General features: G+C 35.9%; 1 protein-coding gene across 9 annotated transcripts in view; it reads left to right on the forward strand.

Moving 5' to 3' along the window:
• ERC1 (ELKS/RAB6-interacting/CAST family member 1) overlaps positions 1-27,671 on the forward strand; it is a 516,785-nt gene that overhangs the window by 198,460 nt on the left and 290,654 nt on the right. The window lies entirely within an intron of this gene.

Raw genomic sequence — 27,671 nt, forward strand, 5'->3', positions numbered from 1 at the left:
TCTGTTGATGGACACTTAGGTTGTTCCCTTATCTTGGCTGTTGTAAATAATGTACCAGTAAACATACTATCTTTCTGAATTTGTATTTTTGCTTTCTGTGGGTGAATACCCAGAAATGGATTACTGGTCTTCTGGTATTTCTTTTTTTAATTTTTTTGAGCAACCGTTATACTGTTTTCTGTAGTGGCTGCACCAGTTTCCATTTCCACCCATAGTGCACTAGGGTTCTCTTTTCTCTCTGTTTTCCCAGCACTTGCTATTTCTTGCCATTTTGATACTAGCCATTCTGACTGATGTGAAGTGGTATCTCGCTGTCGTTTTGATTTGCATTTCCCTGATGATTCATGGTATTAAGCATCTTTTGTCAGTTGGCCATCTTTATGATTTCTTTGCAAAAATGTCTATTGCACCCTCTGCTTATTTTTTTAATCGGATTTTTTGTTGTTGAGTTGCATGAATTCTTTATATGTTTTGGATATTAACTCCTTATCAGATCTGTCTTTTGCATGTATCTTCTCCCATTTAGTGGGTTGTCTTTCATTTTGTTGATGGTTTCCTTTGCTGTGCAAAAACTGTTTGATTTGATATAGTCCCAATAGTTTTTTTTTTCCTTGAGGAGACAGATTCCCCCTCTTCCCCCAAAATACTGTTAAAACTGATGTCTGAGTATTTATGGTTTTCTTTTAGGAATTTTATGGTTTCAGGTCATACTATTTAAGTTTTAAATCCATCTTGAGTTTTTTTTTTAAATCTGGCAAAAGAAAGTAGTCTGGTTTTATTCATTTGTATGTAACCTGTTTAGTGTTCTCAACATCATTTATGTAAGAGACCATCTTTTCCCCATTGTATAGTCTTGTCTCCTTTGTTGTAGATTGGCTGTGCAAGTGTGGGTTTATTTTATGGCTCTTTAATCTTGTTTCATTGATCTGTGTGTCTGTTTTTGTTCCTGGCTTGGTTACTATAGCTTTGTAGTAGAGTTTAAAATCTGGCATTGTGGTATCTCAAGCTTTGTTGTTTTCTCTCAAGATTGCTTTTGCTATTGTGGTTTCATACAAATTTTAGGATTATTCTAGTTTTATGCAAAGTATATTGGCATTTTGATAGGAATTGCATTGAATGTAGATTGCTTTGGATAGCATGGACATTTTAACAATATTAACTTTTTCCACCATGAACTTATTCTATCTTTTTATTTGTTTGTGTGATCTTCAGTTCAGGAGTATTCCTGAACTCACTTTAAGAGTACTTCTGAAACAAGGCTTCTGTTATGTGAGATAGCATATTTTCATAAAATTTAAGCTATTTTGGGGTGCCTGGGTGGCTCAGTCGGTTAGACATCCAATTCTTGATCTCAGTTTAGGTCATGATCTCATGGTTCGTGAGTTTGAGCCCTGCGTCGGGCTCTGTGCTGACAGCTTGGGATTCTGTCTCTCCCTTTCTCTGACCCTTTCCCATTTATACTCTCTCAAAGAAAAATTAGAAAAAAACATTTCTATTTTGAAACAAGATTTTTTGTAATCTAACACCCAAAGCATTCAAACTGTTATAGTTATTTACAACCTTATTTCCTCCTTTTTTTTCTTTTAAAAATGTTTTTATAGTAGAAGCAACCATTTTGAAGATTTTAAGTTTTGAGAAGTTAAACAAGGATTGAAGGTGCTAAAACAGACACAGATTAGGGACCTTGACCAAGGTTGAGCTTTGTCTACCTAACATTTTATGAATCAAAACTTAACTTCCTCACTGTTTTACTTAGTGCCTCAAATCAGAGGTGATTAACTTGTTATGACAGTTTTGGTTCTTTTAAATAAGGCAGTACTTTGAGGATACCAGCTAAAGCAGTTATAAATTATTCTACTATGCTGATATCTTCAGATATGTGGATACAGTCCTTTGTTACCTTTGTTTTAGTCCTCTCTTTCTCCTTTGTCCCCACCCAAATGCCTGGAACAGATCTTGTCCCTTCACTTTTGGAAAGGGCATTCCACAGGAGATTTTAGGCTTCAGTCAGGCAACTACTTTAAAGACTGATAGATTTTGACCTTAAAAAAATTTTTTTTTAAACTGTATTTATTTTTGAGAGAGAGGGAGGGAGTGCGCACATGTGTGTGCATACTGGCAGGGAAGGTGTGGGGAGGGGGGGCGGGATGCTGACAGCGTAGTCTGCTGTAGGGCTTGAACTCATGAACCCTGAGATCATGACCTGAGCCAAAGTCAGATGCCTAACCAACTGAGCCACCCATGCCCCCCAAATGAATTTTTATTGTGACAGAAATGGCCTTATTTCCTTTGAAATGTGGGCATATTCTTACCTCACTTGTATTCAATAATCAGTTCTTTTTCTGTGCTTTCATAGAAACATTAAAAAGCAAACTGGCACATATTTTGGGTGGAGATTTCCTATAGGCACTCTGCAAGCTTTATGTGTCTTCCTTTTGGTATGTATCAGGTAGATCTTATTTTTCTAAGAAAGATGCCCCCCCAAATTTTAATGTAATTTGTTTAATAGTTGCATTTGTTACTTATCCAAGGGATATAGGTATGCTGTTTCAAAGGGGCACATGCACCAACGTATGGAAAGAGCCCAAATGTCCATCGATGGATGAATGGATAAAGAATATGTGGGTTATATGTGTGTGTGTGTATCTCGAACAGAGTATATCTCGGCAATAAAAAGATGAAATCTTGCCATTTGCAACTACGTGGATGAAACTAGAGGGTATCATGCTAAGCGAAATTAGAGAAAGACAAATATCATGGCTTCACTCATATGAGGACTTTAAGATACAAAACAGATGAACATAAGGGAAGGGAAGCCAAAATAATATAAAAACAGGGATGGGGGCAAAAACATAAGACAATCTTAAATATGGAGAACAAACAGAGGGTTACTGGAAGGGTGTAGGAGGGGGATGGGCTAAATGGGTAAGGGGCATTAAGGAATCTATTCCTAAAATCATTGTTGCACTATATGCTAACTTAACTTGGATATAAATTTAAAAAATAAATAAATAAGTAAAAGTTAAAGCAGATCATAAAAAAGAAATAGTTGCATTTATTAATTTTTTTCTGCCCCTTCTGTATCATGATTTTTTGTTTGCTTTTGGAACAGGTTTTTATATAGATTTTACAAATACAGATAAGGAAGCTGAGGTGCAGACAGATTAAATGACTGGTCCTTTATCACATAAGTAAGTAGGTGGTAATAAAGGTGTGCATAAGAATTCCAGAGATAGAGACAACTAGATGATTCCGAGGCTTGAAGATCTTGCTGAGGCCAAAGGCTTTTCCCATGTGCTGGGATGCTGTCTTAGAGGACAGGTACTTTGGAACTGGCATGTGGGTTATCTTGTTAGGTGCCAACTAGTGTCATTCAGGTGTCTCACTCTTTGCCCTTCTGTCAGTCTAGATTCAATAAAAGATACTTCTGGCCCCAGAAGACTAAGACTTCAACAAAGAGCTGCTATTGTCTTTTTCTTTGTGCTGATGCTAGCAGAGGCATCTTTCCATGGCTTGTGTAGTAGCTGGAAATCTCAGTGATAAGATTTTAGTTTCAGGTTTGGTTGAACTCTCCTGAGAAGTAATACTCAACATACCCAGTTAACATGTACCCCTGGATATAGGATTACCAAAGAGAAGGAACTTCTTATTGAACTTTGTATTCTTTTGTGGTCTTTTAATTTTTAAGACCGATATTGAATGATAGTGGCTAAGAGGTTGTCTGGTTTGAAGACTAGTAGTTAATTTTGGATCCTGGACTTTTAATTTCAGGCCCTAGAACTCTGCGTAGGTAGAGACATGAAATATAGAGGGAAAGCCAGGATACTACTACTGCTTGTGTTCTAAGAAAGCAAGAGAATCAGAGACCAGTTTTGTTATTCATTCATTCATGTATGTATACATACACAGACACATTATTAGGCCAGTTCTATTAGTAATTATAATAGAGGAAACTTTGGGTTTTTTTCTTTTTGTTTTTGTTTTTTTTGTTTTGAGAGCGAGGGAGAGTGCTTGGGGAAGGGGCAAAGGAAGGAGAGAGAGAGAGAGAATGAATGAATGAATATCTTAAGCAGGCTCCATGCCCAGTATGGTGCCTGACATAGGCTCAATTCCACAACCATGAGATCATGACCTGAGCTGAAATCAATATGCTTAATCGAGTGAGCCACCCAGGAGCTTCTAGGTTTTTTGTTTTTTGTTTTTGTTTTTGTTTTTTTAACTTTTTGATGGTTAATTTTCTTTGCTAACCATCTTTTTTAGACCTCATCTTGAACTACTAATTTTAGGCTTTTGCATCATGACTAAAATTAAATTTTATGGGGTAGAAAGAAAAGGTAAACTGCATGTATAAATTTCCAAGGGAATTACAGTCTGATCTATAAACAATTGGCTTTATTTAAAAAGTGGACTATGATCTAGTCATAAAATTTGGAGCAACTTTAGTTGATTTTGTCCCCCTGTCCCTGATTGTGTATTCTCACTTTGCTCAGAATTTAGCCCTTGACCTATCTGTCTGAGCTGCTAAAGTAGCAACTCCATCTCATTTTGGTTAGCGAGATGAATCTGTACTTCTGTAGATACAGACCAATGTACGGAGCTGAGCTTGAACACAAGAATGAGTGAGATACAATCTGGGGTGCTGTCTGCATGGGTATGTGTGTAAGAGAAAGAACTTCTCTGAGTGGTATTTCGAGACATTAGGTAAGGCAGTTGCAAGGCTTAAATCTTATGGCTCAAGGATTTGGCCTTTTGAATTTTTGATTTGCTTTAAAAGATTACTGGTGTTTGAAATTTTGTTATGAAAATGGAGTTGTCTTTATTTTTCATAATTCTTCTAAAATATGTTGACAAATGTGAACTAGTTTACAGGATGATTATTTTCAATGTTTGGCTTTGTAGTTTTAGTAGAATTATTTCTGTTTTCAGAAAAAGATGTACTTTGAAATTAGAAGATGAGTCCTTTTTGGTTGACTGCTTTTTCTTATTCTTTTCTCTTTGACTAACTTTTTCCCTTTGCATATTCTTTTGTGGGAATCTGCCCCCTTTTAATTGTTATCTTTTTGGAAAAGAAAGCCAGCTTTACTGACCTCTCTGAGGTAGTAATTTCTATTTCCTGTATGTGTGCTATTATAGTGTCTATCATGTTCTGTCCTGTGACTATACATTATTGAGGGCCTAATCAATATGTATGATAATACTTAGAGACAAAGTTCCTTTCTCATTTCACTATCTAATTATCCCACATTTCTTCCCTTTTTATCTATCACCAGTATATTCAGACCTTTCATCAATCAAACAGATGGAGATTTTTGTCCCTTATCACTTGTTATTTATAGTGCAAATATTATTTTTATATTTATTTTTTCTATATATTTGTAATGTGTTTATAATTGTGCGTATATTTTTCCTTCTATAAAAGTATAAGTAAATTCATATCTATAAAATATTTTTATATAATTTAATATAATCCAGGAGATTATTTTTTGATCTGTAGGTTAGATAGAAATATAGATAACCTCCACCCTCTTTTGTCACAATGAAATACCAACTATAACTTTCATTTTTTACATTTTAACAGTTCCGAATCTGAGATACATATATTAATAATGGCATGGCATAATTTAATTGGTATAATTTTTTTCCTTCTTAGTGATTCATAAAGTAATGATGCATCTTCTGTCTTTGGTGAATTGATATAGAAGATGCATGCAAAGAGGGAATAAAATTGTTTCAGAGAATGTGGAAGTGAAGAATTTCCAAATTACTTTCTTCTGTACCCCATTTTAAATTTGTGTGCTCAAATGAATATATTTACTATTATAATTAGATATTTTACTGTTTTACCTACTTCCTGTTTATTTATGTAGGTTGGACCTTTTCTTTGGAAAAATGGACTTTATGTTTCTGATTGTTTTATATTGGTATCACAGTATATTTAGGCATCTACACAACATAACCTAAAAACGATTACCCATGTATTTAGTCTTCATATTTGTAAATATTTTTGGTAAAGAAATGCCAAATTGATACTCAGTTTAATGTCTTCAGAGATCTTCTGTATAGAAATTAATATTTAGCTATGTGTAGCTTTGGCATCAAACTGGCATATGATTCATGAGGTAAATGGTTCCTTAGGGGAGAATTTCCTTACTTTTAAATTCATGATTATGTACCTTTGACCCATGAAGTTCAGTGTCAGAGAATATGGTCTTTCTGTAGTTTGAACAGAAGAGAAATGACTGCTGATTCTATGGGGATTGTGTGTTCTTGCTTGAGGGAGAATGGTCTGTTTCAAAAAAAAAAAAGAAAGAAAAAGAAAAAAGGAAAAAAAGATACTGAGACTATTGTAACTGAAGATGACTGGTTCTTTATCTGATCTGCTTGCTTCAGCTTGCTTTCTGAGGAAGCTGCTTGTTTCTTTTTTCTTTCTCCTTGATGAATTTCACTGATTTCATTTAAAAGAATAAATTACGCAGCATTACATAGTTCTGTTACATCATCTTCCCAAAGTTTCTTGTGGGCACAGCACCTTGTCATTTATTACTACTGTCTTGATAGGAATTTTTGTTTAGTAGTTACCTTAAGTTTTTACTTAAAGGTACAAACATTAGAATTATATACAATTATTCTATGTGCAGATTTTTTCCTTCCAAATTAATTTCCCTAGAGCTATAGTTTGATGCCAGAGTTAACTATGTATAACTCATGAAAACTAAAACAGATAATAAATTGCTCATTGTTGAAAAGAGTAAGTTTAATTTTTTCCATGGATTTACCCGTCTTATTTAAAGACTTGCAACTATAGGAAATTTCACTTAATGTCATTGTTAATCTAAAATTATTCTAATTCATTGTGTCATAACCAACAAAATAGAAAAGTTAATTGGGAACTGTCATTTAGAGAATAGTCTTTTTTTTTTTTTTTTTTTTTTTTTTTGGCCTTTGAACATTGTTGCATTCTGTACTGTTTTGTATATGCCAAAGGTCCATGGCTTTATTTGATACATTCCCTCTAGGAATCTGTAAACCTTACAGAATATATAAATATGCCCAGGGAGATGTTGACAGATCTACATTTTTACCCTGGATCTGCCACTTACCCACTCTGATTGTGAGGAAGTCATTTTTATTCTCTTCCATTTCTCTTTATCTTATATAATGGAAATAATAAATCTTGTCATCCTTACCTTTCATCATTTTCACAGTGACTTTAAAAAACCCTGGTTTTAAGTACTGAAACATTAGAAAACAAAGTACAGATTGAAATGGTGCTTGCATTCAAGAAATAAACCTTTTGTTTTAGATTCTTAAAGTAAAATTTAGATCCTGAAGACAAACTGCATGGCACTGGCCATTAGAAGTCTCAGTATTTGGAGGGCAATACTAACTTCAGTGAAATTGGTTAATGTTTTAAAAGGGAAAACTGCCTGTTATTATAAAAAAGCAATAATGAACCACCAGGGCTACATGCTGTGTAGCAATATTCAGCATGACGACTTCACATCTCTAACTGCTGAACAGTATTAGATACAGACTGATTAGAAATGGAGCTGTATATTCTTGTTCATTATTGCTTTTAGATTGCACCATTTGAGGTGGGTTTAGGTAGATTTGGAATGAGAAAAAAATTTAGTTCTAATTAGGAAAAAATTGTTATTTTCACATTTGGGACATTTCAAGTTCTTCCGAGTAAACTAGAATTCTGTATTCTACAGAATGAAGTTATTGATGTTTTTCTGCTTTTGTTATGGATAACTTGGACCCAAGATATGGAGTGGGGTGGGTAAAGGAGTAGTCAGTTATAAGGTGGGTATGTAGAAAACTAAGATGATTTAAGTTTGAGATCACATTTAGCTGCTTAAATTGAAAGGGGAGCTGCTGACCTTCTCTTCTTTTTCTTTGTGTTTAATAAATTGTTTTCCCCCCTGCTCCAAGAAATGGTAAATTTTAGACAAAATTTTTTCTTTGAAACTTACATTAAGGTACAATGGTGTAATCTAAAATGAAAACACTTGTTGAGTATTATAAATCTGAAATGACTAATTTTTAATGCCTGTGCAGAATGTGTGTTACACCTTTCCCTTCTCTAATCGTGTGCTTTATGTTTTGTCTGTGTCTATGAATAACATTATTTCCTGAATATTGTCTTTATTAACAATTCTTTCTAACTTTCTCTTTCACACTTTCTTCCTGGATTTGCTGTTTTCTTCAGTCTCACTTCAAGGTCAGTATTCTTGTACTAAAACAGTGTTAGTATACCATACTCTTACCTTTATCTTGAGCTGTAATAAGGAACTGAAATGACAGCACTTATTCTAGGAAAGACATGTCTAGAAATCTAGTTATGAGTGTACAGTGTCAGAAGTTTTAGGTTTATCAGAAGAGTAGAGTCAAAGTTCTGTGCTTCAAAAGATGAAGTAGTCAGAAATCAAGAATCGGACTGAGCAGGTTTTGACTGAGAGCAAAATGAAGATGAAAGGAGCCACCAGGGGAATGAGAAAAAAATGGTTTTAATGTAATTAAAATTTCATCAGAGACATAAAATGTAGCATGAATGTTGGAGGGAAATACTACAGTCTGTGGGTTTTGAGAAGAAACTTGAAATTATTTTTTATATACAAACTTATACACCCTTTAAATTTTGGTTTTGTTTTATGATACTGCTGAACAGTAGAATAAATGAGAATATAAACAGCCATCCCTGCTTCTGTCTATATCTGCCAGAGGCACTGTGGTAGAATCTTTACATATTTTATTTCCATTGGTCTTCCTAGCAAGAATGTAGAGAGATTTATTATTTCTACTCTTTAGGTGAATAACACAAAGGCTGAGCCTATTAAGTAATTTGTCCATCCTTACAAGAAAAGAGAAGCTAACAGAGCACAGATTATCATTCTGATGAGGAACTAAGATTGGGGAACATGATTTCTTTAGGGTCAACCAGTGAGTAAGTAATGGAACTTAAACTTTAAGCCAGATCTCATTTTAGCCTCAGGGCTTTATGTATTCTGTGCTCTTTACCATAGGAATTACAAGTGTGAGCTATAGAGTCCCAGATTGCTTGAATTTTTTTAGGCCTCTCATCTGTAGTTTTTTCATCTGTAAAATTGGGGTAATTATTTAATCTAAAGGGTTGTTTCAAACATTGAATAAGTTGATATAAACAGCACTTTGAACAGTATCTGATACAGGGCAAACAGTCAATATATAGAATTGTTATGATTACTCTTTTTTGCCTTTTGTGGAGTCCTGTTTGATCCAGGATATGATAGTTTGATGTGATATATTTCAGGTTCTTTAAAACACTATTCTTATTGATTCATACTACTGTTAATAGAAAGCTCAAAGTAGACTCCCATTGCAAAGTTATATGTGTGTAGAAAATGAGAAAAGATATTTCTTCTGTAATGATTCACTAATCTTTTCAAGTTCTGAATTTCTATTATAGGTAAATATGTGTTGAAGTGTTTTAGGAAAAAGATTCTCTTTCACATTTCTACTCCCTGGTATTTCTTCTCAGTGTTTAAATTGATGACCTAACTAATATTTCTGAAAAAGTTTCCTTACATTTGACTCACTTAAGAATAAAGCAATTTGTTTGGGTTGTAAATACATTAAAAAACAAAATAAACACTTCTTTCATAATTACTTATACTGATCTAATTTAAAAATGTTTATTTATTTTTGAGAGACATACACAGAGCAGAGTGGGGGAGCAGCGCACGTGCACACACACACGCACACACACGCACACGCACACACACACACACACACACACAGAATCTGAAGCAGGCTCCAGGCTGTGAGCTGTCAGCATAGACCCCCTCCCAGGGCTCAAACCCATGAACCGTAAGATCATGATGTGAGCCAAAGTTGGACGCTTAGCCAACTGAGCCATCCTGGCACCCCTAAATTTGTCTAACTTCTTCAGTCAAATGTACACTGTCCTCTTCCTTCTCTATTAGCAGAGGACCTCCCCTCCTTTGCTAAGTAAATAGAGCTTTAGGGTATCCATAGTTTTGAGTTTATATTTTCATTCATATTAACCTTCCTGTTGTTTCCTTGGAACTAATGTCCTAGCTCTTTTTCAAAGGCTAAATTTTTCTATTCTCTTTTACTTCTTTCTTATCAGTTTTTAAACCCTTGCTCCATAGATTTTCTTCTACTTATTTCCATTCTATTCCTTTCCACAGACTCTCCCAAATGTAAAACATGTACTAGTTTCCCCCATCCTTAAAAAGAAATGTAAAAAATCCTTGTCAGTATCTTTTCCTTGGCCTTAATCCAGTATACCATCTTAATTTTACGTTTTACCTTTTTATTCTGTTGGCTTGCACAGTTTTTGAAAGAATCATTTATGCTTCCTGCCTCCACTTCCACACTTCCATTTATTTTTCGAATGTAATTTGGAATCTTCTCTCACTGCTGTGGTAAAATGGCTTCAGTGATATACTGATTGCCAAATTCAGTGACTCTGTTTGCCTTGGGTCTATTGACCTTTCTGGGGTGTTAGATATTATTGATTACCTCTTTTCTTTCTAGGAACCCTTTTTTTGTAGTTTATGTGATGCCATGTTTTGCTAGCTTGTGTACCATCTCATTGACATTTTTCAGTCTCTTTTGGTTTTCTTCTTTTACATGTTTCTTGACTCTTGGGATTTCTCATATTCATTTAAAATTTTTCATTTTCATTTACATTATTGGTTACCTGCCTTATTACTTACTACCAAAGACTCAGTTTTATTTCTTTTATTTTAAGTTTTTATGGAACTTCTATTTCAAACTGCACTTATTACAGAACAAATCTTAAAATAGCAAGCACAAATACTACATCTAAAAATTGATTTTTTCATTTTCTACTATAAACATTTTCTCCACACATTATATTAAAGCAGCATGAGTACCACTTAAGTAATTCCAAGTATGGTACAGTCTGAACACAATTCAGCTTTAGTAACAAAATACCATGAAGGCTTTTGCCTTGTGTTTGGAGAACTTTCATCTCTAACTTAAGCATCAGGTGGACATATTTTTACAGGAGTTTTATTGCTTTTGTCTTTTCTTTGATAGGTTTTGATCTAACTATCTCTAAACAAAGCCCTACAAAAAGGCCTAGAAGAATTTTTCTGTGAAAGTCATTATTGTATACATAATTCTGTGAGTTACAGGTTACATTAATTATATTGTTAGCTGGCTCATTTTAGTAGTTTCTAGCCGTAAATGCCATTAAGCTACACTTATTTCTAACTAAGTTTATTTTCTGAGGAATAAAAAATAAAACAGGTTTTGGTTTTCCAGTGGCAAAGATCATTTTGGTTGTAGTATGTAGTATGTTCCAGATTGGAATTTAGTGAAATTTTTTCTATACAGAAGTATTTCACCATTTTAATTATAGTTTTGCTGAGTCCAATTGAGCAGATCATTAAGAGAATATTGATTGCTTGAGATTGGATTGGATATTTGGATAACTTCATTATGGGACCATGGGCAGAATACTTAACTCTTAAGTGTTTGTTTTAACCACCTGTTTTGTGTTAATAGTGACACTTAACTGTAGTGTTTATTTTTTAGTGTTGTCCTCTAAGCATTTCTGGTTTGTACAGATTTATTTGTTTTCTTTCTCTTGTTCTTTCCTGCTTTCCCTCTGTCCCTGCTTCCATTTAGTACAGAGCAGAGAGATTTCATTTAGAGTGATGATGACTGAAGATTTGCATTCTCTGTTCTTAATCATATATACATGTCTTTAGTTATTATTCAGTGACATTATCCCCAGAGAAAGAATACAAAGAAATGATAACATGAATAGATGAAAACATACGATTTGATTCAGAACTCGTTACTTTTTATTTAGCACCACTTTTGGCTAAAGGCAAGATATTCAGTAGGTGACGCCTATAAATATCCTCTCATTTACTTACTCCCTGGTTTATACAAATTGAGCTCAGTATTACACCTGTTTTATTTGTCAGTGCCTGTTGCAGACCTATCTTCAAAACAAATGTTTGGAATCTGTGGGATACTTCCTATCAACAGCATTTAGACCAGAGTCCCTATGTTGTTATGTAATCAAAGTTAAATACTTTATGTCTTGCTCAGCCTTCCTGTTTTTATATAGTCTCTTTCATATAATTTGATGAAAGAGTTCTACATTGATTTCCAAAGTCTAAGTCAACCAGCCATTTCTCTGATTGCACATCTTAGAATTTTTTTCATTATTGTCTTACAGTAAGCACTAAAACCTCATAAGAAGTCATTAACAAGAAGAGAACTGTCTTTTGAAGCCTTCATTTTTGTCTTTTTCCATTTATTTATTTATTTTTTAGCTAAAAAGTTCAGGATTTTATAGGCCTAGGAGCATTTCTGACTTTGTGGGATCTATTTACAAGGAGTTTGACTTAGAGACAACAGTATAATCTAGGAGAATAATCTGTTGTTAATTGCATTGTTTACTTCTATTTGTCATTTTGTTGACTTTTTCTTTGATAAAAAATTTTTTTTTAAATTTATTTTTGAGAGAGAGAAAGTGTGAGTGGGGAAGTGTCGTGTCCCGCCCCGGCCAGCAGGGCGGAAAATCCTTGCAGGTTCTTGATCCTGAGAGAGGGAGAGAAAGCAGGGCAGGAGGGAGACACAGAGAGTGAAGACAGCACACGGAATCCGATCCAGCCTCTTCTCTTTATTCAGAAAACCCCGTATCTTATAAAGGTTTCCAGGCGGGAAAACAAGGCAGCTGACCTAGGTCGGTTGCTAGGAAACAGGGTTAAGGGATTAAGACTGGAGTAAAAGAGGAACCAGACCAAGAGTTCTAGCACAGCGCCTGAGGGGCTGAAGCTACCCTGCCTGCAGGCGGTTGAGCTTTGAACTGGCTTCTCCTCTGACAGGGAGTGGCGCTCCCCTGCCTATTTTGCAACTCCCCTCAGGGAGTGACATATCCGGCTAGCAAATGGCCAAGCAGCTGAATCTTTGCCCCTCCCCACAGGGAAGGGGCAGAGAGAATCTGAAGCAGGCATCAGGCTCTGAGCTGTCAGCACAGAACCTGATGCAGGGCTCAAACTCAGTGAACTGTGAGATCGTGACCTGAGCTGAAGTCAGAGGCTTAAATGACTGAGCCACCCAGGTACCCCTTGTGTCTTTCTTAAACAGAGGTATTTCCTTATTTTCTTTCCTTTCAGGCAGTAATATTGCCTAGAGTTTTTGAATGGGTCCTGCAAGCACGTGGTAGCCATAGCCTCCATTAACTGTCTTCTGAAAGATAATATTATTTTGAATGATTCATTGGTAGAAAAATGTGTGAACACATACTTGTGCTGATCTACTGTTAACTGTTCTACTGAAAAGTATTGAGTTTTGTGCTATCTGCATTGAGAAGTGGTAAATGTAGTTTTCATGTTGACAGTTACAGATGATTATCTGGCATTCTGTAGCTAAACACAGAGAAGAGAGGAAAGATTAAATTTATTGTTAGTTAAAATTTGAATTTGTATATGATTGCCAGATTTAGCAAATATACATATGGGATATCAGTTAAGTTAGTATTTCAGATAAACAGTGAATACTTTTTTAATATTAATGTCATACAAATACTGGGACATACTTACACTAAAACACTTCCCTCTCCCCTCAAAATAAATAAACAAGTGTTAAAGAAGTAACAAAACTCCATAAAAGTGTTTTGAATAAGGTGACAAAAGAGATAATGTGATAATAAGCATTAAGGTGCTTGGTATGTGATAAGAAACTTTTAAAGGTGGTTATTACAGTATTTTATCGAACATAGTGCTAGACTTACATTCAAACAGAGTACTCAATTTCACCCACACCCTTCCCTCCACTTGCAAAGTAGAAAAAGTATATTCTGTGATTCTGTACAAGTTAATGATGGGGAATTTAGTTATGTATGATAAAATATAAAGTAGAGAAGGAATGCTTTGTCTATATTGTTTTGTATTAAAGGATAGTTTTTCTAAAAAAAATAATAAGGTGGATATATGTGTTTGTGTGCATGCATATGTATGTGAGAAATAATGTCACTAGCTGCTTGCTGTGTGCCAAATCCCAGCCTGTGCATTTTCCAAACATTATTATTCCATGGAACAACTCTATGAGATGGGCATTATTCCCATATCACAAGTTAAAAAAGTTAAAAAAAAAAGTGACATTTAGGAGGCTAATGATTACACAGGTTATGAATAGTAAAACAGATATTTAATTGAGCTCTCCAACTGTTAAAAGCAAAGTGTTTTCTTCATTACAGTATTCCCATCAGGGGCTCTCACATCCCTGGGGACTTTGAACATGTTTTGAGATTTATGAGTTTACCATGCTGATGGGTTGTTATTTTGTATTTTCATTTCAGTGACAGTCTAAAACACACTTTATGTACATATTTTGGATCATCTGGGTGAAATCCTGTAACTAAATGACATGTTTATCCATAAACATTCACTTTGTGGTTATGATATCATTGTTAATCAAGTGTTACTGCTTAATTATTACGGGCCAGTGAAACAAAGAAGATGGTAGACTTAATAGTAGTCCTTTTATTTCAAGCAAAGTTCAGATGATGTTATGATGCACTGTGGGAAGCAAACTTTTTACTAATTTTACAAAGAAAAGTTTTGGGACAGTTTAATCTTATTATGTCCCAAAAGCACTTGGACCATAGTAGTAAATACTGTAAGTGCACTGTGCTCAGTGATTTACCTGTATATTAAATCAATATTGGCAATTTGAATTTCACTGTATGTTATGGTTTTTCTTAAATTTAATTTGTAGCTCTAGAATTAATATTTGTGTATTTTAAGTATTATAGTTTGTGAACAGAGAACCTAGAAAATCTTTTCCTTTATACTTCTGCTACAATGTACCATACTGTAGTTCAGGTACAGACCCTTCAATCATGGGTATGAAGCAGTTCTGCTCCGGGAGGGGCTGGAACTCTTTGCCAGCATGCCGCCATTTGAACTTCATCCTGAAGGATGAGTACTTGTATGCTAGCCAGAGATAGTGTAAGGACATTAAGACAACTGAGGAAACCAAAAGAAGAGAAAAACACTTCAAAGCAAAAACCTGCGGCAGGAGGGCTTGATAGAAATAATGATTCTTAAGGGCCTTTGGTGCTAATTAAGGAAGTTTGAATTTTATTATGAGGTTAGTATGTCTCTAGCAAAAATAAAAAGCAGGGGAATGTAAACTAAACTTTTATAATTATGGCATACTGAATATTTGTAAATTAAATCATGTTTGGTGTGCAGTCATATCTGTATTGGTTAAAGACCCCCTTGGAAGTGGAGTTTAAATATTTTTGTTATGAAAATACAATGTAACATTTCAGATATGTAAGTTACAGTTTTGATTTTTTTTTTTTTGCTTCCCTTTCTTCCTTTAGGCTAATACTTTATTTTTTTTTAAAGTTTATTTATTTTTGAGAGAGACAGAGAGAGAGCCAGGGAAGGGAATAGAGAAGGAGACAGAGAATCCCAAGAGGGTGCTGCTCTGTCAGCACATAGCCCTTATGCAGGGCTCAAACTCCTGAGTTGGGCGATCCTGACCTGAGCTGAAGCCAAAAGTTGGATGCTTAACTGAGCCCCCAAGGCATTCTTAGTTCAATCCTTTATTAATGAAATCAGAAACTAAACTTTATTCTTTCCACCCATTTCAGTGGGATGTTTTAGTGATTAATAATATTCTCTCCAGTTGATTTAATGATTTTCATTGTCTTTTACCCAAAATTTATGAAGAAAACCACTTATGGAGTTTGCTGATCACTAGCTTTCATATGCACCAGAGAAAAACTGTTACCATTATCTACTTTCAATTTATCTGCTTTTTATTAATGCCTCATTTCCCAAGGTAGCCTCCAGCTATTACCTCTCCATGTGCAGATTACAGAGAAATGTTCAAGTTAACTTTGTTGTTAAACTGCACTCTGTGAAACCACCAGGTAAAAAAGTACAAATGGCATACTCATTCTGCACACACAGGTTACTGTTTTGTGGTGTGATTAAACTGTAGCATTCACAGTGCTCATTACTGACAGAGCTTTGGGGTGCTGAAAGCAAATGCATTAATACCTACAAAGCACTTTTCAGACAGAAAGAGAAACAAGATAGCAGGAACTAAAAAGCTGTATTGTCTGTTTCATTGCTCTGTTCATGCTGGAATGTTACTTTCCTAGGTGGTGGGGCCAGCATTCTCCTAGGTCTGCCTTACACCAAGAATGGTTGATCTCTGGATGATTCTGTGAGGACTGAGGCATATAAACAGAAAATATATGAAAGGGAGAAGAAAATTAAAGTAGGAGTGTTGGGGAAGAATAAAATTGAAAAGGGAGAAAAAAAAAGTAAGATGTGAGGATATGTATATTTCTCTTAATACCAAAATTTTGCTCAAAAGTGTAAGGTTGTATGTCCTGTTATAGAAAATGATAGAAATTAAGATGATGCATAAAATAAATGGATGCGCTCCATAAAATTATTTTTGCTTTCCTCTGTCGTATCAATAAACCAAGGAGAAATCCAGAGTGAGCAACACAGAGCAGCTTTCTTTAAAGAATAAAAACAATTGACAGTGTATTTATTCTGTCACAGATTCGAAAAGTCAAGTCATGTTTTTAAGGCAGGAATTTTCTTTGCTTCTCTGTTTCTCTAGCACATATTCAGATTTCTTGGCACACTACAGTCATAGAACTGTGTCATGTCCTTGGTATGCTTTTTTTAGACTTTATAAATGGGTTTTTAAATATACCAACATTCGTGGATTCTTATCTTTATACAGTTTGAGAAATAGGCATCAACCGTTGTAGTAAAACAGTTCCACAAATTATACTAAGAAATGTGAGAATGGGTTCTCTGCTTTTCTTTTCTCCTCTGTTTTAGTGCCATTCCTAAGCAGTGTCTTTTCTTAGATTTGGGGGATTGTTTACCTGTTCTGGCCAGCATAAAACTTTTCTCTTTCCTTTCCTATGATTTTATAGTATGTGGAGTTGATTTTTTTCTTTAGGAATTCTACACCTTGACTTAGTATGCTGCTACATACAGTGCGGCTCTGACCACCACTTCCTGTCCTCTACTGCCTCTACCCTGCGGTACTGCATATTACTTGGAACAAAAGTTACACAACTGTCCTGATGGGTCTCACTGCAGATTTATGGCCACACATTTCAAATGCACTCCCAATTATGCAGGCAATTCTAATACAAATGCATATTAAATTTAATTTTACATTTTCAGATATGATTATATCTTGCTCTCTTGTCTCTTGTCAAATCCACAGAATCCCTGCCTCCGCTTCATAGGTGCTGACTTCACTTCATATTACACTGAGAAAATCAGAATCCGATGCTACCCACTGCGTCTTCCCGCCTTAGCTCTCCTGGCTTACATGCGTCTCTACCAGTGTTTTCGTGTGTTTTCTTTACGGTGGCTTACTGTTATAAGTTCAGCTCTGCCACATTTTCTCTTAATCCTCATCTAGCTCCCCAGTTCAAGGATGGTGCTTCCTCAGTTATCCTTTTTTCTGCTTTCTTTTTAAAACTTTACTCTTTCCTAGTTTATTATTGTAAGCCTGATTTAACATTTCTACCCTCCATCTTTGAAAGTTCTTCCCTAGACAGATACAGTCCTTTCTAGCTGGCACACCATTATTCTCTGTTCCTTCTTAACAAATCTTGTTAAAAAATTGACTGTATATAATTGCTGTCTGGATTTCTTCACCTTTCTTCAAGTTTACCAAGTCAGGCTTCTCTTTTATCTATTTTTAATCTATTTTTTTCACTTCTCTGAAACTGCTTTTGCCAGGGTTTACGCTGGTATATTTGCAGGTGCCGGGTTCAAAGGTCACTTTCTGTCACCATCTTGCTTTTCCTTTCAGCATCATTATACACACTCCCTTGCTTGAAAGGTATTTTCTTTTGGCATTTCTGACAGCAGATTCTACTTATTTTCTGGGTCTTTCACTTGTCATTCCTTCTTTGCTGTCATTTTTGGCTCCACCATATTCCCTTAAAGCTTGATGGGCTCTGTTCTCAGCTCTATTGTCTTTTTCACATATACTTTCTCAGAAGATGTCTTCCAGCCTCATGGCTTTCAATATTACTCATGTATTCATAGCTCCCATCTGTCAAGTATATGGGACTTATCTATCATGTATATACATATGTCTACACACACACAAAGGAGAGCCAGAGTGATAGACTAATTATCTCCATGATGTCTTGAATTAAATATCGAACTTAACTTTACCCAGAACAGAGCTCTTTATTTTTTCCATCCTTTTCAAAATTTCTTCCTTAGTATTCCCCAGTTCAATAAATAGTATCACCATTCACCCATTGCTCATAAATAAATCGCCAACTAATTCCTGATTTTTCTCTCCTCCCACTTCCTCCATTAAATCTATCAGGATGACCTATCATACATCACAAATATATCTGAAACTCAGCCATTTCTCTCCATGCCCTCCTATGAAGTATTACCTCTTACTCAAACTACCAGAGTAGCTTTCTAACTGCTCCCCTTGCTTCTACATTTTGCTCCTCTACTAGTCTCTTCTCCGTGGCAGCTAGACTGAACTCTTAAAGCTTATAATAAATGCTGTCACTTCTTAAGACCTTGCTCTGCTCTCCCTTTGTATTCAGAATAAAACCCAAACTTTTTATCCTGGTTTATAAGACACTGCATCATCTGACTTCTTGCTACCTTTGTGACCTCACCACTTACTACTTACTTACCCTTTGCTATATACCATCATTCCAACTTTTGAAAAAAATCTGCCAAACTTTTGCTATCCTCAGAGCATTTGTACTTGTATTCTTTCTCCCTCTTTCCCTAGGCCTTTACATGGCTCGCTTTTCACATCCTCCATGACAGTTCCTCAGTGATGTCTACCCTGACCATTGTAGCTAAATACACTATTATCACGTTCAGGATCTCTATTACATTGCTCCATTTGATTTTTCCCATAGGACATGCCGCTGTGCTATGTGATGCTTCTTTGTTAGTTGAAATTGTTTTGCCTCTATCAACAATAGGTTCCACGAGAGTAGTGAGGTTGTAGTCTGTTCTCTTCCTTAAATCCATGCAGCCCTTATTCACAACAATGTGGATGGAGCTAGAGTGTATTATGCTAAGCAAAATAAGTCTGTCAGAGAAAGACAAATACTGTATGATTTCATTCATGTGGAATTTAAGAAACAAAACAAATGAACATAGGGGAAGGGGAAGAAAGAAGAAAACCATGAGACTATAGGAGACAAACAGGGTTGATGGAGGGGAGGTAGGTGGGGGGGATGGGCTAAATGGGAGATGGGTATTAAGAAGGGCACTTGTGATAAGCCCTGGGTGTTATATGTAAGTGATGAATCACTCAGTTCTATTCCTGAAACCAGTATTACATTATATATTAACTAACTGGAACTTAAATAAAAATTTGAAGGAAGAAAAAAAACTATGTAGCCTTTGTTGGCATTCAGTAAATATTTGCTAAATAGACGAGTGAAAGCTAACTTTTTACTGGAGAATTTCACAGTTGGGTTTAGAATGCATGCTGGTTTTTGAATTATAGACAAATATGTAGCTTTCTCATTTGATTGAAACTTGCATTTTTATTAGATTATTCTTATTAGTTTTTATGAGCTACTCTTTTGTACTTTATGATACCAAGAATTGCTACCTAAAGCAAAGGCTTTTCAGTGATCTACAAGCCTCTGCAGCAAGGATTAGCAAACTACAACCCCCCTGTGCCCTTTATATAGCTTGCAAGCTGAGAATGGGTTTCACGTATTTAAAATGGTTAAAAAAACAGAGAGGAATGTGTGACACAGATTGTATGGATTACAAAGTGTAAAATACTATCTGACCCTTTACCAAAAAAAAGTTTGCTAAGTAATGAATCACTGGATTCTACTCCTGAAACCAGTATTGCACTACCTAGAATTTAAATAAAAATTTGAAAAGAAAAAAATGAATTATTCTTTTGTAGATCAAAAATTGAACACCAGTTTATGGATGTAGGGAGAAGATGGGCAGTGAAGACCACAACCTGTGACTTTTGTTCTGAAATAAATGGAAATTAAAAGATTAAAAAAGAAAAAGTTTGCTTGCCTTTGCTGGAGGGTTTGGCCCTTCATTACTTGTGTGACCTCATCTGCCAGTATGCTGCGTCTCTCCATCCACTTGGATCACAGCGGCCAGGCACACTCTTCTGTCGGATCCAAGATTTGCTGTTTTCTCTGCGTGGAGCGCTCTTTCTCCAATATGTGCATAGCTGTGGCTTACTTCCTCACTTCCTTTGCATCTTTACTTAAATATCACCTTGACAGTATGGCTTTTTTGAGCACTTCATTTAAAATTGCAGTCTCACTGCTCATTCCCATGCTCCTCTTTTCCTCTCTAAGTTTGTCCATTGGCATTTATCACCATTTGACATACAGTGTATTTTACTTATATTCTTAATCTTCCTGTAGACTGTAAACTCAGTGAGGGCTGAGATTTTTGTCTTTTTTTCTTTCACTGCTGTGTTGCCAGGAGAATACCTAGCAATAGAAGCTTTCATAAAATATTCGTTGAAGTAATGGTAATAGATGAGAGTTATTATGAGAACCAACATGGGGCTCGAACCCATGAACGTGAGATCATGACCTGAGCTGAAGTCGGAGGCTTAACTGACTGAGCCACCCAGGCACCCCAATATCATTTTGCTTCTAATTCACATATTTTTAAGCTTTTTAAAAAATAGCTTAAACTGCTTTTCGCCAATGAAAGCACAAATAGATGAGTCAGATTTGATGTTTAATATTTCCTTTAACCTGACAATAGTAGCTTTTTCTTAAATGTGCATGGAGAGGTTATGATAGGGTGACCTATTACACAGCATTATGTATCTGTCTATTTGACAAAGCAAAAAGCCACTAGAAGTGTAGTTTCTGAAATAAGTTTTGCTGGTTTCTTAATAGAATGTAAGTTTTAAAGGAGAACAAGAAGTACTCCTTTCCCAACAAACTTTCTTAGGTAGGTGTTCATTTTTCAGTGCTTACGTTGTTTTGTAATGTTAAACTGTATTTTCCCTCAGAGCCATGTTTTGGGTCGATTTGTCAATAGAGGGGATGTAGTTTCCTTTTTATGCATTTGTTCAACAAATATTTAATGAGCATCTATACACAAGGAGGAATTATGTTATGAGTTGTGAATTATGAAAATATATCAAACAATGGACCGTGAACCCTAGGAAGGCATTTTCTCTTCTTCTGTCCTTCCTTCCACCCTTCTGTCCTTCTTTAGGTATTTTTATTTTTAAGTAATCTCTGCACCCAGTGTAGATCTGGAACTTACAACCCCAAGATCAAGAGCTGCGTTCTTTGCTGAGCTAGCCAGGCACCCCTAGAAAGGCATTTTCGTAGGTATAATGAGATACACGTGTGGGTTACACTAATATGAGGAGCAAATTAACATGTCATAAGATATATTTAATTAAAATGAGTATAGGAGCTGAGGGGGGCCAATAGTGGTTGTGACCTAACAGGTTTGCGTCTAGATTTTAAGAGACAGAGGCTGAGGGAATAGTAACCAATGAACAGGGGCAGATTTAGTAGATCTGGTGTGAACCTGAGAATTCTGTATTTTTAACAAGCTCCCAAGTGATACTGATGATGTGTGTTCATGTATCATACTTCGAGTAACAAGATGGTGGACCACATCTTATAAAACTTCTAGTGACAGAGTTCAGTAGAGATCAAATTGTCTTCTTTTCCATTTTTGCATTTCTCTCTTCTTACAAATTAATCTGTTCATATCTGTGTGAGAGTGGAGAGAGTTATATCTATTATTCATCATGTCATTATTTATTATAATATCAGATTATAATTGAGAATCAGATTTTAAAAGATTAATTCATTTCTGAATCTCTCTTCTTTCTCCTTTTCCTGCTTGAAGAATAATAAAAGATATAAGTCCACTTTGAATTTAACCCCAGTTAATTAATTTCGCAGTCTAAGAGAGTTAAAAAAAAAAAACGATACTAAGCCATTTAGATCCTTTTTTTCTGTTTAAGGTATGAACATATTCAGGTTTTCTTGTCAACCCAGATTTAAATCAGATTACATATTGATCTATTTATAAGTGGAGAGAAAGTAATTTCATGTTTCAGAGATTCTATTATGTCTCAGAACATTTATTCCTAAACACACATTCAAGTAACATCTTCTGTTTTACTTACAAGGTATGTTTTGATGATACTGCTGTTTTTATTCTTTCCCCAAGAAACAGTGTTGAAAAGGATTTTAGGCAAGAAAGTTGGGTGTATTCGTCCACTCTAGTCAGTTTGTGAATTCAAAACTTCCCGTACATTTGTGTTGTGTGTGCACATAAACATTATACAAGGAGGTGGGGAAGGAGGGACAATGCCAGAGAGATTGACTTAATCCTCTAGAATTTTCTATACTTTTCTTGGTTGCCAGACTTATTAGATAAAATAATTTTATTTTCATATTTAATTATCCTTTAGTCTGTTGAGTGAAAATGTAAAGCTGATAGCCAGAAAACTAAGTTAAAGAAATTGAAAATATAAAGAGCAAATGGAGTTGGAAGTGGAAAATTAAAGACCAGAAAAAATAAAGAGAAACTTAAACATGCCATACTGGAACTACTTTCTGTTAGTTTGATATAGATGAAGATCCTATTTTGAGGTAAAACTACATCTCATTTTTTAAAAACGTAAATTTAAAGTGTTTTTAAAAAATATTTTGTCTATATTTGAAAATTTAGAAACTACAGAAAAAAATTAAAGGAAATGTTAAAAAATCCCAAGTTTTTTCTTTTTTCTTCTTTAAATTTTTTCAGTTATGTATGTTATCCACACATATATGTTTAGGATCATGCTTTGCATGATTCAGCTTGGTATTCTAAATTTGTTACTTAGTATTTTATCATGTCTTTTTGGAGTTGATGGGGATAATCATTAAAATCATATGACCAATATTTTGAAGATTAAGATAAACATTTTGGTTTCTGTTTTTTAATTTTTTTTAAGTTTATTTATTTTTGAAAGCGAGAGAGAGAACATGAGCTGGGTAGGGGCAGAGAGAGGGAGGGAGAGACAGAATCCAAAGCAGGCTCCCGGCTCTGAGCTGTCAGCACAGAATCCAATGTGAGGCTTGAACCCACAAACAGGGAGATCATGACCTGAATCAAAGAACTGAAGTTGGATACTTAAACAACAGAGCCACCCAGGTGGCTTTTTTTTTTTTTTTTTTTTTTTTTTTTTTGAGAGAGAGATAGTGAGGACAGGGGAGGTCAGAGCTAGAGGGAGACGCAGAATCCAAAGCAAGCTCCAGGTTGTGACCTTTCAGCACAGAACCTGATGCAAGGCTTGAACTCATGAACTGAGAGATCATGACCTGAGCCAAAGTCAGGCGCTTAACTGACTGAGCCACCCAGGTGCCCCCAAACAATTTTGGTTTTTATTTTTTATTTTTATTTTATTTTTTTTCCAATTTTGGTTTTTAAATGTATACTACAAGTTGGTGTGGAATGGTGGTTGGGATAGAATAGGGGCAATGGGATTTTTTTTATTCTCTTTTCTGAAACACCACTAAAAACACTGACCTAGTTCTGTGGCTTGGGGACAAAGTCAGGATAAAAATAAATCCCTCATTCTCAGATAATAATAATTACAAAGAGTGCTTTAGAATGAAATGGGTTTTGATTGGATCAGCAGTTGAGCCTGTGAAGTTGGCCTGTGAACCAAAAAATACACAGGTGATTTTAATTGGATTTCTTACTCCATGTGTCAGTGCTCCAAATAATCAGGTTACTGCTATAGACATTAGTGGTTGCTAGTACCATCTGGCATAATCCACAGATGCAGGGTAAAAAGAATTTATACACCATCTAACATTTTTTCTCTCTGAAAACAGCAAATATTTGTATCAGTAAACTAATGTTATGAGGAATTTAATTGTGAGAAAGAGCAATTTGATTCATGAAAAGAAAATCTTGCTCCATTTTTTGGGTCTATGCTAATGCAAAGGTCCCAATCTGTTTTTTTCCCATTAGGATATAATTGATATCAGATTAATAAAATATATTAGTATAGAAAATTTTGTAGTCAGAAAAATCAAACATAAACATGATTTACATTTTTATTCCTTTTACTGGTAACTGTGTTTATTCTCTGTGGCTAATTTTTTCTGTGGATATTCAGGATGGCAGAAAGTACGGATCTAAAATGTGGCTTTAGCATAGCTTATTAGTAGTGTGCACTTCCATCACAGAATGACCTTTTATTTTATCATCTGTGTCACTAATTTACTGTTTGATTTTTATTATTTTTTAAAATGTTTTTATTTCAAGGGAGAGAATGCACGCACCTGAGTGGGGGAGGGGCAGAGAGAGAGAGAGAGGGAGAGTGAGAATCTCAAACAGGCTCTGTGCCATTAGTGCAGAGCCCGATGTCGGGATTGATCTCACAAACTGTGAAATCATGTCCTGAGCTGAAATCAAGAGTCGGATGCCTGACTGAGCCACCCATGTGCCCCTCATTTTTAAAATAGAAATAATGACATATCTTCAAAGGCAAGGGAATCAAAAGCAAAAATGAACTGTTGGGACCTCATCAAGATATAAAGCTTCTGCACGGCAAGGGAAACAGTCAACAAAACTAATAGGCAACTAATGGAATGGAAAAAGTTAGTTGCAAATGATGTATCAGATAAGGGGCTAGTATCCAAAATCTATAAGGAACTCACCAAATTCTACACTTGAAAAACAAATAAGCCAGTGAAGAAATGGCCAGAAGACATGAACAGACATTTCTCCAAAGAGGACATCCAGATGGCCAACAGACACATGAAACAATGCTCAACATCACTCATCATCAGGGAAATACAAAGAATCAAAACCACACGGAGATGGCCAGTCAGAGTGACTAAAATGAACAAATAAGAGACTATAGATGCTGGCGAGGATGTGGAGAAACGGGCACCCTTCTACACTGTTGGTGGGAATGTAAACTGGTGCAGCTGCTCTGGAAAACAGTGTGGAGATTTCTCAAAAAATTAACAATAGAACTCCGCTATGACCCAGCAATAGCACTGCTGGGAATTTATCCAAGGGATAAAGGAGTGCTGATGCATAGGGGCACATGTATGCCAATGTTCATAGCAGTACTTTCAACAATAGCCAAATCATGGAAAGAGCCTATATGTCCATCACCTGATGAGTGGATCAAGAAGATGTGGTTTATATATACAATGGAGTACTACGTGGCAATGAGAAAGAAAAATCTGGCCATTTGTGGCAATGTGGATGGAACTTGAGGGTATCATCCTAAGTGAAATAAGTCAGGCAGAGAAGGACAGATACCATATGTTTTCACTCATATGTGGAACAGGAGAAACTTTTTTTTTAATAGTTTATTGTCAAATTGGTTTACATACAACACCCAGTGCTCTTCCTTATAAGTGCCCTCCACCATCACCACCACCTCTTTTCCCCCCTCCCCCTTCCCCTTAAACTCTCAGTTCATTTTCAGCATTCAATAGTCTCTCAAGTTTTGCATCCCTCTCTCTCCCCAACTCTCTTTCCCTCTTCCCCTCCCCCAGGTCCTCCATTAGGATTCTCCTGTTTTCCTGTTAGACCTATGAGTGCAAACATATGGTTTCTGTCCTTCTCTGCCTGACTTATTTCGCTTAGCATGACACCCTCAAGGTCCATCCACTTTCCTACAAATGGCCATATTTCATTCTTTCTCATTGCCATGTAGTACTCCATTGAGTATATATACCACAACTTCTTGATCCACTCATCAGGTGATGTACATTTAGGCTTTTTCTATGTCTTGGCTATTGTTGACATTGTTGCTATGAACATTGAGGTACATGTGCTCCTTTGCATCAGCATTTCTGTCTCTCTTGGGTAAATCCCTAGCAATGCTATTGCTGGGTCATAGGGGAGTTCTATGGATAGTTTTCTGAGGAACCTCCACATTGTTTTCCAGAGTGGCTGTACCAGTTTACATTCCCACCAACAGTGTAGGAGGGTGCCCGTCTCTCCACACCCTCGCCAGTATCTATAGTCTCTTGATTTGTTCATTTTAGCTACTCTGACTGGTGTGAGGTGGTATCTCAGTGTGGTTTTGATTTGTGTTTCCCTGATGATGAGTGATGTTGAGCATCGTTTCATGTGCCTATAGGCCATCTGGATGTCCTCTTTGGAGAAGTGTCTGTTTATGTCTTCTGCCCATTTCTTCACTGGGTTATTTGTTTTGTGGGTGTGAAGTTTGGTGAGAACAGAAGAAACTTAATGAGGGCCATAGTTAAGGAGAGAGAGGAAGGCAAACCATTGAGGCTCTTAAAAACTGAGAACAAACTGAGAGTTGATGGGGAGTGGAGGAGAGGGGAAAATGGGGGATGGGCATGGAGGAGGGGACTTGTGATGAGCACTGGGTGTTATATGGAAATCAACTTGACAATAAAGTATAAAAATAAAAAATAGAAAGCAAAAAAAATTTAAAATAGAAATAATATAGTGCCCACTTTACAGATGTATGGTGAAGTGAGGTGAGACAGCACATGGGGAAATGCACAAGGGCTGCCCAGAAGCTGTTTGTTGTGTTAATCAGCTTGGGGGAGCCGACCTTTCTGGATAATGTATTCTTGGCTGCAGGTTTTTTTCTTTGAATGTATCATGCCACTCCCTTCTAGCCTGTGAAGTTTCTGCTGAAAAATCAGCTGATAGCCTAATGGGTCTCCATATATATGACTGTTTTCTTTTCTCCTGCTGCTTTTAAAATTCTTGATCACTACTCGTGCTTTAATTATGGTGTATCTTTGTGTGGACTTCCTTGGGTTGATTTTGTTGTGAGCTCTCTGTGGATTTCTGTTTCCTTCCCCATATAGGGAAGCTTTCAGCTATTATTTCTTCAAATAAATTTTCTACCCTCTTTTCTCTCTCACTTCGTTCTGAGATTCCTGTATTACCAATTTTATTACACTTGATGGTGTCAATGAGTTTCCTAAGTCTTTTTGCATTTCTTATTTCTTTTCCCCCTCCCCTGTTCAGCTTGATTGCTTTCCATTACTCTGTCCTCCAGGCCACTGATTCCGTCTCATGCTTCATCTAGTCTATTTATTTCATATAGTGTATTTGTAATTTCATTTATGGATTTCATCTCTGATTGCTTTTTTTATGTTTTCTATTCTGTTAAGGATCTCACTGAGGTCTTACACTCCTTTCTCAAGTCTAGTGCGTATCTTTTTGACCATTATTTTAAATTCTCTATCAGTAAAGAATGGGCTCAAGCTTAAGTGACCATCAACTTAATACAGGCTGGTATGTGCATAAGATGTTACCTAGAAACCTAATGTTAATCACCAATCAAAAACCAGTAATAGATATGCAAATAAAAAAGAGAAAGTAGAGGTGCCTGGGTGGCTCAGTTGGTTAAATGTCTGACTTAGGCTCAGGTCATGATCTCATGGTTCATGGGTTCGAGCCCTGCGTCGGACTCTGTGCTGACAGCTCAGAGCCTGGAGCTTGTTGTTAGATCCTGTGTCTCCCTCTCTCTCTGACTCTTCCCTGCTCACACTGTCTTTCTGTCTTTCTGTCTGTCTGTCTCTCTCTCCCTAAAATAAATAAAAAAAAGAGAGGAAGTATTTCATAATATTGATGTCAGTAGAC

The sequence above is a fragment of the Suricata suricatta genome, chromosome 10 (genome assembly GCF_006229205.1).
Source record: "Suricata suricatta isolate VVHF042 chromosome 10, meerkat_22Aug2017_6uvM2_HiC, whole genome shotgun sequence".
NCBI classification, from domain to species: Eukaryota; Metazoa; Chordata; class Mammalia; order Carnivora; family Herpestidae; genus Suricata; species Suricata suricatta.